The following is a 5,242-nucleotide window of genomic DNA, read 5'->3' as shown; positions in this document are numbered from 1 at the left end:
GCAAGTTGTCCTCCTTTACTCAGTGCAATAGGGGGCATCCCTGGGCATGGGGGCTGGGGGGCAAAGAGTAGAGAAAGGGAAGATGGGGGCAAGGAGTGCACTCAGGACAGGAGACAAACTGCTGCAGAAGCAAAGAACACCCTGTGCAGAGAGACATGCATATATCACAGCAGCTATTTACCTTCTGTTGCCTGTGATCCTGACTTTCTGCGGGACACTGCAACGCACCAATAGTGTATTCAGGTCTGGAGAAAGAAAATAATTACCATAGGATTAATTAATCTCCAAGAATGTACACGACATCCAGAGAAAATAGATTTAAGAAATATCCAAAGAGGGAGCTGCCTCGCCCCCTATAAATCACAAACACAGGAGAAAGGCTTAACAGAAGGAGCGTGAAGGAAAAGCAGAGACAAGTCAACATTACCCTAAAAGGACACTTTTCTCACCACAAGCGCGTGCAATAGGCCTGTCACTCAGCTGCGGTAAATTATGCCATGCGATTGCTTCAGAGCTTGTGCAGCATTTTCCCTTTAACAATAGAGCAAGAGATGGGGGGGGGGGCAGGAGGAAGCAGGAACGCAGCCACGGCTCAGAAGACTGAGCTACCTAGCGCCTTGGGCAGCGAGGCTGGGGTGCAGCGCTGGAGGACAGACATGCGCAGTGCTGAGTAGACACCAGAAAGCATGCGCAGAAAGGGGGAACGGGAAGTAGCACCTCACAGCTGAAACTAAACCCAAGGAGCATGCGCAGAAAGGGGAAACCGGAAGTAGGACCTCACAGCTGAAACTAAACCCAAGGAGCATGCGCAGAAAGGGGGAACGGGAAGTAGGAACTCACAGCTGAAACTAAACCCAAGGAGCATGCACAGAAAGGAGACACCGGAAGTAGGAACTCACAGCTGAAACTAAACCCAAGGAGCATGCGCAGAAAGGAGACGCCGGAAGCAGCACGCTCACGGCTGAAACCTCACTCAAGGAGCATGCGCAGAAAGGGGGAACGGAAAGTACCTCGGACACATCCGAAACATCTACCCATAGAGCATGCGCAGAAAGGGGAAACGGAAACAGACTCATAGCTGAAACTAAACCCAAGGAGCATGCGCAGAAAGGAGACACCGGAAGCAGAAAGCTCACGGCTGAAACCTTATCCAAGGAGCATGCGCAGAAATATACACCGGAAGCAGAACTGTCACATCTTAAATACCATCTACCCATAGAGCATGCGCAGAAAAGAGACACATTGAAGCGGCACGCAGGAAGCTAAAAAACAACTCGATGGTACAAGTGACATGCGCAGAGCTCAGATACTGAGAAAATGAGCATGCGCAGAAACGAGATCCGGGAAGCAGACACTCGCAGCTGAAACATGAACCCAAAGAGCATGCGCAGAAAGGAGACACTGGAAGCAGGACTGTCACATCTGAAACATCTACCCATAGAGCATGCGCAGAAAAGAGACACCATTGAAGCGGCACGCAGGAAGCTAAAACACAACTCGATGGTACAAGTGACATGCGCAGAGCTCAGATACTGAGAAAATGAGCATGCGCAGAAACGAGATCCGGGAAGCAGCACGCTCACAGCTGAAACACGTACCCAAAGAGCATGCGCAGAAAGAAGACGCCGGTCATATGTGCATCTACAGGTCTCAAGAGTGTCCATACAACGTTGCCAAAATAAACATGAGGTCCACTTTCCTAAGCAGAGCACATTTCCAAGGACCGAATGGTTCATACTGGTTTTAATCCAGTTAGCCATTTCTTACCCATGCTTCTGGCCAGTCATTCACACGGAGCAGTCTATTTCAGCAGCTGGCCTCATAATGCTCTGATTACTTACCGGTATTCTTCATTACTCCTAGTCCTACTCTTCCTCGTCACAGTACTAACTTCATGAGGCACCCGCCTCCGACACAGGACCTTCTTCTATTTCTTTAACTCCCTATAACTCCTCCCCCACATCCACGTCACTCAGTTTCATATTACCAAGCCGGAGCATGGGACCTTCCCCGCAGGGAGGGTGAGGAGGGTCGTCAGTACTGTGACGAGGAAGAGTAGGACTAGGAGTAATGAAGATTACCGGTAAGTAATCAGAGCATTACCTCCACGTCCACTCTTCCTCGTCCCAGTACTAACTTCATGAGGTATACCAAAGCAGCAACGGGGAAAAGGTCCCAATGAGACACAGAGTCAAAAACAGTGCAGCAAAACACACCCACAATAACTCTAAATCACATCCCCACAGAAAAATACAACGTTGCCAAAATAAACACGAGGTCCACTTTCCTAAGCAGAGCACATTTCCAAGGACCGAATGGTTCATTTAAAGTGCATACTGGTTTTAATCCAGTTAGCCATTTCTTACCCATGCTTCTGCCCAGTCATTCACACGGACCAGTTTATTTCACCGGCTGGCCTCATAATACACAATCAGGACTCTCCGGGCCATGAGGTGTTTGTGGAAGGAAGTAGTGGGTGAGCTGGTGAAAGGTTAGCAGGCAGCCAGAGCCACCAAGATGCGGGGGCAGCCGAGGACGTTTCAGCGCAAGTGGTGTGTTTTTATCAAAACTCACTTCTCTGGAAACCCATTGAAATAAAAGGGCTGTGAGCCGGTCCTAGAGTTCAGTGCTGCAGAGTGATAAATGAGCCGGTGTGATGAATGAAGGAAAACACGTCCATTCCCCCATTTCATCGCACGCCACGAGGGGGATTCCTACAGTGTCTGCTCCGGTTCTAGGAGAGGAGCAGGATTAAGTTTGGCTTTTCCGCCCTGCTTTTGATTTCAGAAGTCTCAGGGGTGCTTCTAGAGGCGGGCTCAGCGTAATCTACCCAGCCGAAATGACAGCTTTAATTGGTTCTTATCTGGAGTTTAAGCATAATGGCTGCGCGTGTCGGATCTCGCTGGAGGCATCGGTGCCTGGGGAGCCATAAAGCAACATGACAGACAGTGAGACCCCCAAATTAGTGGTAGGATTTAACAACGAAATCGGTAGGCGGTAGGAGTGCTTAAAAAGCTGTAACCTACCACCTAAATCCGTAGGTTGGCAAGTATGTGTCTGTACAGTGCACTGGTAGGTGATTACTTTGATTGGGCTCAAACCTGACAACTACTTGACTCTGTCCTGCACTCCTGCAGGGACAACCCTTAGGTGAACCACCAGAGAAGGTAAGTGGCAGAGAGTAAGACCATGACACAGCATCTGCCTATCAGACTGAGGGGCTTATCAGTCACCATGTCATTCAGTGCTCAACTTGCAATACATATGTATTGCCTGGGCTGCTGCTACAGAGCAGTGGCAAACATTGCCTACCAGCTCTGTGTGATTACCTTCTGTGAAGTTAGGCAATTGAATTTGGTATTAAGTTACCATTCACAATGATACATTTTTAACATTTGAACATCTTTCCATATTGTGCTGTTTGATGAGTTGTGTATTTTAGAATGCTTTAATGGTGCCAACAATGTATATTTAGTATTTTCCTGTGATGTCATTGTTATGGGAATTATTATTTTTGAAACTTTTTGGCCACAGAATGTTGGCAAGTATGCATTTAAGATTTTACAGCATCCCCCCGATCAATGAGAGTTGCACAGTAACCTCAAACTTGGGAAAGCTACTTAAATTGGCCTCAGGGTTTACAAGTGTAATGATGCACACAATCAAGAAGGGCACCTTGGAGGCAAAAGGGTCCCCCCCCACACAATTTCCGCGTCCTGGTGCATTGCAGCTTACATTGGACCAGAGAGCACGTATGATTAACACTTGTTCTCAAAAGAAACACAAGTTACATTGTGGTGTTTATGGGATTTCTAAAGAATGCACATGAATGTAGATTGTTTGAAAATCGAAACACTGACAGTCTCTATCCCAATACACTGGGCCTCATTACACGGTAGGCGGAGAACCATGGCGCTATTAGCGCCATGGTTCATGCCAGTAAAATACTGGCACCGCCCTGGTGGAAAGGGGATTTACCGCCTCATTCCAAGGTTGGCGGGGCGGTAAATCCCCCTTCTACCATTGCCCTTCCCCATTCCCATTTCTGCCCCATAGGGCTCTATGGGAATGCGGAAGGCGCTAATTACGGCACCGCAAATTTGCGGTGCCGTAATTAGCTCCAAGGTCCCTTTGCGGGTTGGATTTTAACGCCTGCAAAAAGCCGGCGTTAAAGTCTCCAATCCGCAAAGGGACCTCGTAGTACAGCGGTAAGGGTTAACGGCCACCGGTACCATTAACGGTGACCGTTAACCCTTACCGCTGTCCGTGTAATGAGGCCCACTGACTGCTGTGCATTGGTCAGGTGTTGGTGCTGAGCACCTCAGTGCATACCTACCACTGACACATGCACAGCACAGGATCTCAGAGAGCCCAATGCTGCCACAGGAGGATGCTGGTGCCACAGAGGTGCAGTGGGTTCAGCTGCTTCAGAACAGCCAGAGGGATGAGCAGGGACAGGGTGGGTCAGGGGGAGTGGGTCACCTGGGAGAAAGCCACCAAGCATTCTGTGACTCCCCACTCAGGCCCGCTTTGTGCATCAGATGCTGAGAACAAGAGCTACTGCACAGGGCAAAGACCTTGTTGCAGTCATTTATTTGTGGTCTTTGTGCTAAACATCATACCCGGCCCACTGTCTGGTTATGGGGACCAGGGAGGTGGCGATTCAGGGGGCCGGGCGCCACATCATGCCATCGGGTGTTGGGCTCAGGGCTGTTATTGGGGGAGCCAGTGGTCACTCTACCTTTGCCCAAACACAAGGGACCTGTACTGCAGAGGGCCTTACACAAAGAACATGGGGCTTCAGCCAGGTGAGACATGCATTTTGGGTCATGTGCCCAAACAAGGCAGCTGAGGAAACGGTAGTTCGTATAGTCTGTGCTGAATCGGAAAACAAGCTCCTGCACAGGCAGCTGAAGCCCATCAAAACAGTGGCACACTGCAGACCTGTCCAGGGAGGCCCATGAAAGATGCAAGCAGGATAGGGGGTGTGTGGATGCAAGGAAACGGAATGCGGTGCAGGAGGATAGATAGAGGGTTAGGTTGGTGTGGTGAGGAGTGAAGGAAGTGAAAGCCCGAATGGTGGAGGTGGAAAGCAGAAGACGGGAGTGGAGGAAGTGGAAATGAGAGGGACAACAGCAGAGAAGCAGTAGATACATCATATACCTTTTGCTATCTTGCTCCCTTTCATGTCCCTTATCAAGAACCAGGGGAGGAGTGGGGGGGCTTACAGAACCAGTCACAT

Source organism: Ambystoma mexicanum, chromosome 5q (assembly GCF_040938575.1).
Source record: "Ambystoma mexicanum isolate Mex_15411 chromosome 5q, UKY_AmexF1_1, whole genome shotgun sequence".
Taxonomy (NCBI): domain Eukaryota; kingdom Metazoa; phylum Chordata; class Amphibia; order Caudata; family Ambystomatidae; genus Ambystoma; species Ambystoma mexicanum.
The sequence above is the reverse complement of the archived record's forward strand: the minus strand, read 5'-3'. Positions refer to the sequence as shown.